This window comes from Nesoenas mayeri (assembly GCF_963082525.1).
Source record: "Nesoenas mayeri genome assembly, chromosome: 19".
Classification (NCBI taxonomy): domain Eukaryota; kingdom Metazoa; phylum Chordata; class Aves; order Columbiformes; family Columbidae; genus Nesoenas; species Nesoenas mayeri.
In genome coordinates, this window is record NC_137568.1 from 9,821,358 (window position 1) to 9,833,836 (window position 12,479).

The 12,479-nt window shown below is 40.9% G+C and overlaps 1 protein-coding gene across 2 annotated transcripts in view; it reads right to left on the reverse strand.

Moving 5' to 3' along the window:
* The window catches only part of PITPNC1 (phosphatidylinositol transfer protein cytoplasmic 1), a gene marked incomplete at its 5' end in the record, with an annotated part of 59,914 nt that overhangs the window by 33,442 nt on the left and 13,993 nt on the right, over positions 1-12,479 (reverse strand). The window lies entirely within an intron of this gene.

Sequence of the window (12,479 nt, forward strand, 5' to 3'; positions counted from 1 at the left end):
CAGCAGGTGAACTCTAAAAATTCCACGGGACACATCATTCTTGTCTCATGCCAACGTGATGCCAAATAATGAAGCCCTGCAAAAAGATCCAGGAGAACTATTGCTGATTGACCGACGTGGGAGCACCAGCTCTTAAGAAAAAACCCATGTAGACTCTATGACCTTGGATAAAGAAGTTCGAGATGAGTGATTTGGCAGTATTATTAAAATGAAGTTAAGCACTCATAATGATCCTTTTTCTATAGGCTCTGGAGTTACTTAGGAGGCCCAAATCCGGGAGGGTTGACCCAACGCTGCTATCACAGAACAAGAAATGGTTGTACCAGCAACTGATGTTTTTCTCAGTATGTCTGTACCTGCACCAGGGCTTTGTCTCCAGAGAAATATAACACAAAAAATCCCTGAACCTTCATTAGCAAAGACGTTAGAGCATAACTGATCTTTCCCATGTATTTTTCTGGTCTTAGACTTCATTCTCACTGAAGTCCCTTCCACATTCTTGAATGGTTCTTAAACCAAACTCGCCTTGGGACCCATCCAATTTTCTCCATTTGGATCTCTCTCTCCCCCAAAGTAATTTATGTAGGCACATACATGCTAATCACTTCAAGCACACCAATCATTTCACATACAAAGAACAACCTGTTAATTTAGAGAATGGCTGAGCTACCACACAAGCTGCCAAGTACCAGCTCAGCATAAGCAAACAAAACCACAGTGACAGTGTGACCTCAGAAAACTCGAGGAGACTCTTGTGCTTATTGAATATTAGAAACAGCAACCCTATCATGGACTTTTAAAAGCCCAAATCAAATGAGCAATTAGCTGGGAAAAAAAAACACCAAACCATCACAGACCTTATTAGCAAGTGTCAACAAGACGGTCTCACTGAACAAAATGAGGGGGAACACGATCATTGAGGGCTCCCTACAGAAGGTCTTTAAATTCCACAAATCCCCATTTCATCCCCCACCGCAGGCAGAGCCACGAGAAGGTAAGAAATTCCAAGCTTGGATCCTGCAGGATCATTGGCTCAGGGGACAGGATTTCCCCGTCTACGAGCGCTGGATGGACCCCGCACACCGCAACAGGGAAACAGTGACTCCAATCCAAAAAAGTGCTTTTCAGCTGATAATTCCAAAGTACTAAAACTGCCTCAAATATCTTCAATATCAAAGGACCAACTTCGACAAACACGTGCCCTGAACGTGGACTTGGAGATTTCTAAGGCTGTTGCTACGTAGCTTTTGTAGTAGGGACTGAGAAACATCGAATCTGAGTCAGACGCCGTCTCGGTGGTGACTCCTCTCCTACCCCAACAGGCAGATGGTGTTTGCCTACTGGAGCTTAGTCACACCAGAAACAAGGTTTATGGCAGCAACAGCACAATGATGGTCAATCTGACTTTGTTTAAAATTATAAGTGAGAGCAGAATCACTTCTTCGATGTTCTTGAGACGGGACAGGGAAAGACAGACAACCAGAAAGGAAGGAAGCACCACCATGAGACAAGCTCAGTGATCCCCGCGTGAGTTACTTGTCCAAACACGCAAGGCCTGTCACTCCAAGCCATCTCTTAGCAGTTTTACAGAGATATTTTATGCCTGAATAACTTGTTTGAAGATGTACTTGCTTGAGTAACTAGCTTTGTTTAAGAGGATACACTCAAGATTCCTGTTGTGTGTTTTGTTTTGGTGTTAGAAAGCACTGTTTTCACTTGTCCACCAAGCCCTAAGCCCCACACCACCGTAAATACAAAACGTTTACGGTCAGGAACCAAAGAAAACGTTATTGTTATTTTATGTTTGATTAATTGAAGCAGAAATCAAATTAAAACCTCAGCCTTAAACAAGATGTCTGTGATAGAATGGGGAATTTAACCTCAGTCTAATGATTTCCAGTTCAGTGCTTTTACCACAAGACACACCTCTAATTTTTTCTAAATTCTAAACAGTAATTACTTAAATAGAAGTGGTTTCTCTTATCTCACTCGCTAACCATAAATCCTTCATATTATTGTTGTTATTAGACATTGTTCTGCCTGCATTCAGGAATGGGCGAAGCTCGATGCACCCACCGCTCACCGGAGCTGCCGGATCGTGCCTCTCCGTGATTCACCGCTAGTAAGAGTCACTTAAGAAGAATCTTTTCCATGACACAGGCTCCAGGTTCTGCCAAGGTGATTTATCTCCCCTGTTATTAACATGCCTAGATTGGTTTTAACTAGCATAGAGGAACGCGCAATGTGCCGGTATTTGATGTTTCAGGTACTGGTGGGTTTGCATTGGCTCCTAGCGGGCTTGCTTTTCAAATTAGGTTTTGGTTTGGTTTGGTTTGGTTTCTATTGGACTTCTGGCTCTCAGAGCTACTACTTTGCAAACATAGAAGTTACCATCTCTTTTGTTTAACCAACAGAAGACTGACTCGTTACAAGAAGGAACACCACCAAAAATCTACACCACTGACCTTAGCTAATTATAGACTAATAGTGAGATGCCACAGCTGAGTGAGTGACATATTTCCAAGTGTCATTCTATCTTTGGGTTGAAACATATTACATGTGTCGTTTGTCTCGAACATCAGTTGTAGGAAGCGTCTGAACAACGAGGCAACGTGGGAAAACTCAGCAATGAGAAAAATGGGCACGGAAGAAAGAGACGTCATGTGAGAAATCAAGACATTCACTGACAACCAGCGAGAGAAATCGTAGATAAACGAGAATTAGTGTTAAATATTTCGAAGGGTTCTTTTGTCTATAGATGATTTTATGTGACTAATGCCATTACTGCTCAGGACAGGAATCTCTGTAAATCTTCCAACACCAACTGAACCGTAAAGATGAAATTTCTGGTGAAACGCTGTTGCTGTTGCAGGACAACCATGGCTCCCTCCCAGCAGAAAGGAGGGACCCGACCTTGCCTGCGCAGTCATTTCCCTGTCAAATAGTCCTTAGACTAAATTAAAGCTAAGACAGGAAAGCACAGAATGAGCTGTCAGGAAGGCAACAGTGCTTTCCATGTATGCTAACACAATGAACGGTTTAAAGTAATTTCATTTAAAGAAACAGCCAGATGAACAAGGTCTAGGGAAAGCTTTAGCAGGAAAGCTACAATAACAACCATAAACATCTAGGGCCTGAAATTTGAATGTAAATATTATGCATATGTGATTTGAGGCCCTGGAAAACTGTACATTTAGTGGTACAAATGTCACTTGGTAGCACCAGGTAAAGAATCTGACTAGTTACAGCTTAGAGTTGAACTTAATTTTTTTCTTCCAATTAATTGCTGCATGCATCGGTGATTCACAAGCTGACCTGCACCTTCAGCATTGCCTAAATACATGGGAATGTGCCCTAAGGTACTTCATCTGTTTCAATTCCTATGAACAGTTCGGCAACAACATCTGGGATGTTCAGAAGCACTGTTTACACCATGTACTTTTTACATCAATATCAATAATATTCCATGATTTAGATTTATGAAGATGCATACACTTCCTACAAAGGATGTATATACGTTTTCAGGATGCTGTCTAAAACGTCCCGTATCCACAAACCAGGAAGAACAGCTAAAAGGGACTCACTATGTCACTTTAACCACTTGTCACCAGTTTGTCATTAATGCCACCGAAACACCCTTCACCTCTTCTGTTCCCTATTGATGAGCACCCGCCTCTGAATAAGCCACAAATCTGTGCTGCCTTAATTGCAGCTTATTGTTTTTCAGGCACAATTCACTTCTGCCTTACAGCGTAAAACGGGTTTGACAACTATCCAACACTATTGATGTTTTTTCTAAGTCAGTACAAAAGCACATTTGAGTTGCTAACCACAACTCATTCATGCGATTGTAGTCACATTCAAGGCTGAAATAGAAGGAACTAAAGTTAGGTGCCATGCATATCCACCACGTTTCTGCTGGCTGGAGAAGGCAATGCTGTGGGCAAGCCAGACAACATGACGCACCCAGGGCATGAGGGACCAGGCCGGGTTTGGACACATGATTCACTTCTCTCATGCGCAGGAATTTTAAAAGATATACTTCTTTGAATTCAACTCAGTGTCAGGCGGGAGAATTCAGAGCTGCCTACATCCTGTGACCCTTTCAGAATTCAATAGAAATGGACGTGGGAGGCTGGTTTATCTTTAACTCTATATGGACCACACACATGTGCATCTATTCATACTTTTAGAGATTATTTTTCTCCTTCTGCATGGTATTTGCTAAATGTTTAAGTAGAACTTCTTGGCCCTCAGGCCACTTTCCTCTAATTACACTTCTTCAGTAATTACTCATTTTTGTGACTTGTAAAAATCTCTCTCCTACCAAACTCGTCACCTTTCAAGTACAGAGAATTTGGTACTTTCAGATTTTTTTAGCTGTAAACTTTGGGTTTAGAAGCACCAAGGAGACTACAAAGGATCCCATAAAGTTTGTCAGTCACAGAGGGGAATAATTCTGCAATTATGTTTTTTGGCAAGCAAGTTCCTTACGATGCATTTTAGGCAAAAGAATCCTACTTATAAATATGAAAAAAAAGAACTTTCTTAGTAGGCACAACATAAAATGAAAAAAACTGAGCATGAGAATTTGGTACTTACTATTTACAAGATGAACAAGACAAATCCAACCTGCCTTCTGCCTTATTCAGCAGAACGTGAAAATTTGTTTGCTACTTCCAATGAAACAGTCACAGTCCAGAGTATTTGGTTATCACAAATACTTCACCTTTCTGGTCTTCTAAAACAAAACTGACCTCAATTTGATTTTTAAGATGCACTCATTTACGCCTGCATTCTGATCATAAAAGTAATGATAGATACAACCTGGTGCCTGCAAATAGCTGAGGTCTCTCCTGCATCTCTGTGTCTAACCTGGAGATGGGGGTGCTGAAGACACTGCGGTTATCTAAGGGGAATATAGGGGAGCAAGACTTGAATTACATAAAAGGAAATGAAGCCGTACTTCCATTCTCATTCCTAGATTTATAAGATACATTGCAATCTCTAATACCAACATAATACACAATTTTTCCATTTTAGTTCGTTAGAGCAAACATTTATAAATTGAGTATTTATAAATCTGCAAGTGGCAGAAAACCCCATGTTGAACCAAGTCACTAGAGCAGCAACTTCCTACTTTTGCACTGCTGCTTTTTTTACACGCATCAAATCTCTAGAAAAAAATGTAGGAAGGAAGGGAGGGAGAAATCAGTTTGCTTGCTATTGAGTTACGGAAAACCCAAACTGCGGGCAAATAAACTCTTGGGCAAGAAAGCTGAAGTTTGGTGCAGTAGGTGAGGCGACGGAGCCGTGAGAGGAGCGAGGATGCGGGGACAGCGTGTGCTCTGCTCCTTGAGTACACCACTTTCCATTTGAAACCTTTCCACCTGGAACGTGCAAGCGCTTTTGCAATACACAGACAAGCAGAACTGCTGCTCTCCAACACAACGGAGAACAGAAGCTCCTACGTAAGCACAAGGAAAATTTCCAGGAAGGACATTCCTGACGGACTCCAAAGCTTCCACATTAGACATTCTTTCAATACCACATATGGAATTAACGGGAGAATGAAGGCAAAAAAATTACTGCCAAGGGACTCTACAGGCTTAAATCAATTTTATTGTAATCCAGAAATGTGAAGCTACATGGTCTCCAGATGTTTTTGACAGATGGTGCCGCAGCATTAAGCGTTCTACCACAGCTTAGCTGGTTTTACTGCCCAGTGTGGGAGGCCAAACAAATCCTGTAAGCAAGTCTAGAACATCACAAACACAACCAGCACCTCCTCTGGACCAGACTTGGGAGACGGTACAGAAAGCTACAACAAAACTGCAGATTTTAACCAATGCAGAATTACACAGGTTCATCCTACTTACGGATATTAGAGAAATAAAACCTTTTAAAACATGTTGTATCTTTAGAGTGCATGAATTTTAAAAATTCTGCTACCAAAATCTGAAATGCAATATTCAGGTGCACTTTTAATTATCATATGTGCAAAAGGCCACTGAAAATTTTAAAGCTGATATAAAAATAATGCATGCTGCCTGCCATAATGTGTTATTAAAAATACGACATAATTGTTCTGATGAATCCAGTACATTGAAGGAGTCCAGACCAACTTACAACAATTCCATGAAACACTCAAAAATTTAGAAGGGTTCAAACATAATCCCTCCAAACTTCACATGGTCAAAATAAGTCATTACAAGCTTACACACTGAAAGGTAACAACCCTTCTCTAAGGGAGTTACCCACACTAACAGACTTAAAGTGACAATACTTGGGTTAAATGGGATATTATTTCTCAAGGTTACACAGCAAATAAATATCCTGATATTCTGCAGATACCTACGGTCTAGTTATACAGGAGCTGCAAGTCATAGCTGCCAATTTATCAGTGAAAATACGCAGCGTGTAAGCGAATCCAGTGCCTCAAATGGAACCTCACCAATATCTCAGAGAACTAAAAACTCTCCTAGGACAGCTACCTTGTTTCCCCGAAAATAAGCCCTAGCATGATTTTTCAGGATCTTTGAGGATGCTCAAAATATAAGCCCTACTTCAAAAATAAGTGCTAGCTACAGTACATGAAAAAAGGCGATTTAAATAGTGTCCAGGCAGCTATTCATGTAAAAAAGTAATAAGTTTTGGAGCAAAAATTAATATAAGGCCCTGTCTTATTTTCGGGGAAACAGGGTATTGCTGCCCTACCTCTGCTGGGTACCAGCAACAGCAGTGATGATCCCCAGCGACAGCAGAAGGAGCAGCTCCCGGCTGTGTGCTGCGCTGTGCGCTCTCCCGAAGCAGCTTGTGTCCCACAAGGAACAGATAAACCAATTTCTCAATACGTGGGAATAACTTTCTTTCTACCGCAAAGAATTTTCTCTGGCGTTCAAACTTTCTGCTGCAGAGAAGTTTCCAAAAGGCCACTTAAGCTGGAACGGAGTTCAATGGAAAGATTCTGCTGTTGACTCTGGAGAACTCTGTATGTAAGTGAATAAACAGCTTTTCTGCACTTTCTACTCCCCAGTTAACCACTTCCTCAGGAGTCGGAGCCAGCTGCGTCATTTGGAACGGATCCTCTGGGTAGAAGAGTTCATGGTGCACAGTAGCACCAGGGAATAAAGCTGCAAACCATAACAACGTGTATAAATAGATAAGACGATCTCTTTACTGAGAACCTGGTTTTCTTCCTCCAGCCCTTCAGACCACAGCACGGTGCTCAGCGACAGTCACGCGATTACGGTTTCTGCAAGTTCTAATCTGCTATCAAAGACGTGTTTAAAACGGAAAATATAGCTCAAAGACTTCAAATGCATACGCATTAGAAAAAGCTGGGTTTGGAAAATAGGCAGTGAATTAATCTGGAGTGTTCTGATGGATGTAGACCTCAATAATTGAAAAAACAAAACCATACACATACATGCGCGCTAAACAAAAAAACCCTCACCATAGCCTAGAAATACAGCTAAAAATATATCACTGCTTCCTTTCCTGCTACTCCACGGCCTTCTGCTGTGCGAACAACAAACTGCCAACACGTCACCGGGTCAAACTGATGGAGGGGAAGTGGCTGTAGCAGCCACAACCCAACGAAAAGTCGTTGTCTGATCCGTTTTTGGTTTTGTACAACACGCAGAAAGCGCAGACAGTAAGAACACAGAAATGCCGCAGGCCGAGGTAACTTGACGTTCCTCTAGTTCGTCGTCTGCTTGTTTGATAAACTTAGGACTTTTTATAAAAATTAAGAAAGCGGAAAAGTTGATAAATATGTGGGTGTAAATTATTCCTCAGGAAACAGAAAAAGGTATAATTAGGGAAAAGGGTGAAAGAAAAGATGAAAACAGGAATGAATCTCACTGAAACTGTCCATGTCCAAACCGATCTCACAGGTTGGTCAGTCATCAGATTTTAGTCTAATGTCCTTTTCCACTTAATATTAAAGGTAGCCATGCGGGGCTGAAATCCTATCCTATTCTTTGCCATTCCATTTTTGATTACCTTCTTTCCCTTTCTATCTAATGGTGAGATTTATATCACAAAACTATCAACGCCTCCAGAATGGGTGCTGTTCTCTTTGCAGCCAGGGTGCTTGTACAGTCAGCATGAAATGGTTTTCCACGTTACAGCGCTCGCCACGTGATTTACTGGAAGATGTCACTGCGGCTTCAGTGTCTCATCTTCGTGAAGAAACATCCATGCAGGGAACAACAACTTCCTCAAGCACAGAACCGGCAGCGATCCCGAAGGGACCTTGCAGAGACACGCTCGCCTCTCCGCTCAGCCGTACATCGAATGTTTCATTAAAGCCGCCTCACTGACTTTGCTCCTTCCGGTGACACCAGAAAGAAAAAGTGACATTAAGCGAATTCTCAGGCTTCAAAATCAGTTTCTAGATGTCACGAGAACCTCGTGGAAATTCCTAAAATTGCAACTGTCCCTGCAAGAGTACAAAGCCATCAACAGTAATTGCAATGAAGCCGGTTTAGTGCCCGTGTTGTGTATTTACCAGCTGTACTGTTTATGTCGCCAGCAACAATGTTGACCCTGTAGCAGGTCATTGCCAGTTCAGTAAAACACGAGCTTATGTTACCATCGACTATTTACTTCAGCATTGACACGGGCTGTATATTGTGTAAATAAGTAGCACTATTTTTCTGTTAACAGAATTGTATTTAAAATGTATGCCATCACTAATAGTAACATGAAAACAAACCACTCAGATTGAAGAGATACCTATTTAAAGTATAAAGAGAGAAAGTAACAGGTTCCCTATCATTCAATCTCTGACAACTTCCATTAGAAGAGACCTTTCTCTTGCTGGTAAAACTCTGCTAAATCTTAGTTGCATGGATATTTTACTGGGTCTACTTTAGGCTCAGAAAGCTGCAATCGAAATGGCTCAGGAATGTTCCAGTTGCTAATAATAATAATAATAAAACTAAAAAGATTCATTGTATTAGAAATAAATGTAATTTTTTTCCTTTGGAAGTCTCTCATGGCTGGAATGATCCAGAAGAGGGACTTGAAATTCAACAGACACAGTCTTTGCATAAATACCTATCTTAGGCTGTTCATATGAAAATCTATTCATATTTAGCCAGTTGGCTAAATATAAACCTTTAAATGTAGGCCTTTGCAAATACAGTTCCATATTCTCAACAGAAGCTTTTCAGAGCTCTCCAGATGAATTACCAAAATATTATGTGCTTACTGCACACTCTCAAGCCTCTCACAGATCCTACTATATATAGGACATATATTTTCCTTGTACGTTATCACATTTTCTTATATTGCTTATTCTCTTCTACCATATGTTATCATGTACATTTTAAATGATTATTTGATCCATTACCTCAAGTGCAGAAGCCCGTGCAGTGCATCTCGAGGTTCCAACTCTGATGATAATATTGATGATAATTCCTCCTTGTGCTGCCTACTCGTTTTTTTGGTGGTTAAATAAAAGCGTTCAGCTTTCAATTCTTATCTTATGGATGTATTACATTCATGCTACAGGAAACAAACAGCAGCATTTTAACCCTGTGGGGTTTTTTTTCCTGAAAACGAGATGTTAATACAGGGTAGAGTAAGCAACAGCAAAACTTCATTTTTCAAATTGGAGAAGCAGCAAAACTAATTTTGCAAGCTGCTTCGTTCAAGGCTGAAAGCTTTTGTACGAAACTTCATCCTGGAGTGATATTTTCAGCTGTAATATAGGGGTTTGTAATGGAAATGCTGACAGGCCCATAATTACGGCAGCACTAGCGGGCACCACTATAATAGTATATCAGATAGGCGAACTACTTAAACTCGGTACAAGGTATCAAAAGAGGGGGAAAAGTATCATCACCTCTGTTCACTGGATCTTGTTTGAGCGTCAGTTCTATGCATTAGTAAGAAATTCTTGATGCATTAGTAAGTTCTATGCATTAGTAAGAAATTCTTGTACAAACTCCGTGCATATAGAGAAAAGAAGATGGAGCCTGAAGAGCCAAGAGAGGAGCTGGTTGAATATGTTTATAGCCCATGCAGACTTTAATTTTACATGGCAACCTCACCAAAAACATTCAATAAATTGGTAGCATGATTATAACACGCGCAGGACGTTCTATTTCTGTAATACATGAATTCTGAAATTTCATCTGAGAGCTGCGTGGCCATAATAATGTTCTTTTTAAAACAGCGTGCGTTACATTCTGTACAAATCCAGGTGCACGGCTCTTATCAGGTAAGGGAAATAACAAACGTCACATTCCGCAGAAGCTGCCTCACTGGAAATGGGCCTGATGGTGGTTTTGATGAGTAGGTAGAGAAAGAAAACATCTCGCTGAACAGAAAGTACTTTCCCATGGAAAGCGGGAATTGTACTATTTTGAGTAATGTCCTATTTAAACACCGGGACACCCTCACTCTGTCACCCAAACTTCATTCGCATCTTTTCGTGGCTTGTGATTCTGTCTCAGCCTACAGGGACGCCTTAGAAAAGCTGATTCAGAATGGTATGTGGCTGACAAGGAAGCCTTCACGGGCCACCAGCTTCAGGACTGTGGCCACCACAAGAGCGTGACCAGCAAAACAAAAAGGTCCCAACATCTACTGATGTCACTCTCACCTGAACGTGGAACGGAGCTGAGACTGCTGGGATCCTGCAGGGAATGCTTGTTTTCTTACAAAGAAAGCAGCTTTTCTCCCGAAGAGGACACGTGTTAAGATTTTATATCAACAGAAGACAATGAAGTTGCCCAAGTTCCAGAACAGAGGTCCCCATAAAGAATGCTTTTTTCTTAAATTAACTCGCTTGTTAAAGATGAAGCAGCAAAATAACAAACGCCAGAGAAGAAAAATGTTATGCTCACCAAGCCAGGCTCTTCTCTCCTAGGAAGCTACTCACCAGATTAAAATTTGCTTCACCGGTGCCATTTTGGCCATATTATGTATCATTCATCAAAGCATCTGTTCCACAATTTTATTAAAAATCCCTCGGAAACAGTTGGAATTTTCTAATGTAATTTGGTTCCCTGATAGAGCAGAGTTAAAGGACTCAAATGTGAATGTCATGTGCAAAAAGGACTTGTAGTACTTTGTGGGAGAGCGAGACAAAGAGCACTTGCTTGAAGCAGGAAACTAGGGGTGATTTTTTCTGGCATTGTGTTATACCAATAGTAACGGGGAGTTCTTCAGCATTCCAGGAACGAAATACAAGTATGCGCAACCTAAAAGCCAACCTTCTCAAGGCAAACTTCATGCTCTGTTCAAATGCTGCTCAGCTGTTATGTTGCCGTCAACATCTGATCATGCGCTTTCATTTTTTCCTGATCCTTTTGACCATTATACCCAACTGATATATCTCCGGTATAAGTGTGAAAGACGGAAAGATGCTGAAGTTTTGCAGTGATGTATTTGCTTTTCCAAGACCACGAGATTATGACATGACAGTAACTGGTCATTTAGTTCCTTTTTTATGTTAGATCTTAACCTCAGAAAATTTATTTTCGAGTTAGTATGTTCTTACTACAAAACTACCACACCAACTAACGTAGTTGGTATTAACTCATTCCATTGATTATATTGCAAACTGATTTAATATATTATTACAATCCAAAGACACCACAATTGAGGTAAATCTTTAATTCAAAATTCACAAGTCTGCAGACATATCCTTATTTCCCACTGATAGATAAATTACTGGATTTCCTTCTGCTTTACCTGAAGCCAATGGAGTTCTACAGAGTGCAGTTCAGTGCAGAATTTGTCTTGTATTTCATGCACAGCTCTCAATTCAACAAATTCTCTCTTATGATCAGATTTTTGCAATCGTAATGGAAAAGAAGGGAAACTCCCACTGACTTCTCTGGGAGTAGAAGCGGACCTGAGAAGGGCACTAATCTTGCTTATCAGCACACTATAGGAACGCTGTCAATTAATTACAACCATATCAACTGCTTGGCCGCCGACAGTGGACATGGTGTGCTTTTCCCTTACTGATTTACAGTCAGTGGGAGGAGGTTAGAGCAAAAGTGTAAGAACAAATCAAAGTTAAGCATGCCCAGGGATATTTATCTGTGTTTTCAAGGCTGCCCGTTCTGTGTGCATTGGGCAGGAACCGGGACCGCGGCGATGAACGACAGCACAGCGATGTTTGCTCGCCTGGCCAAACAAAAGCACCATGCCTGGTAATACAGCATCCTATTAGTTGAAATGATATGCATCCTACAAGAGCTGGTATCTAAAATAAAGCCAACGCTAATTCAATGCGGAGAGAAAACGAGCAGAAGAGTACTCAGCTCCAAATGGAAACTAAGGAACATGACATACTGCCAACCAGCACTTGGCAAAACAACTTATAATACGGAAATACTGTTGCATGTCGCTAGCAAATATTGCTTGCCAAAAATATTAATAACTCCCCTGAAATCCTAATTGTTATCATTATTGCTACCTCTCTGATTCTCTTGAAGGAGCAGTCCCCAAAT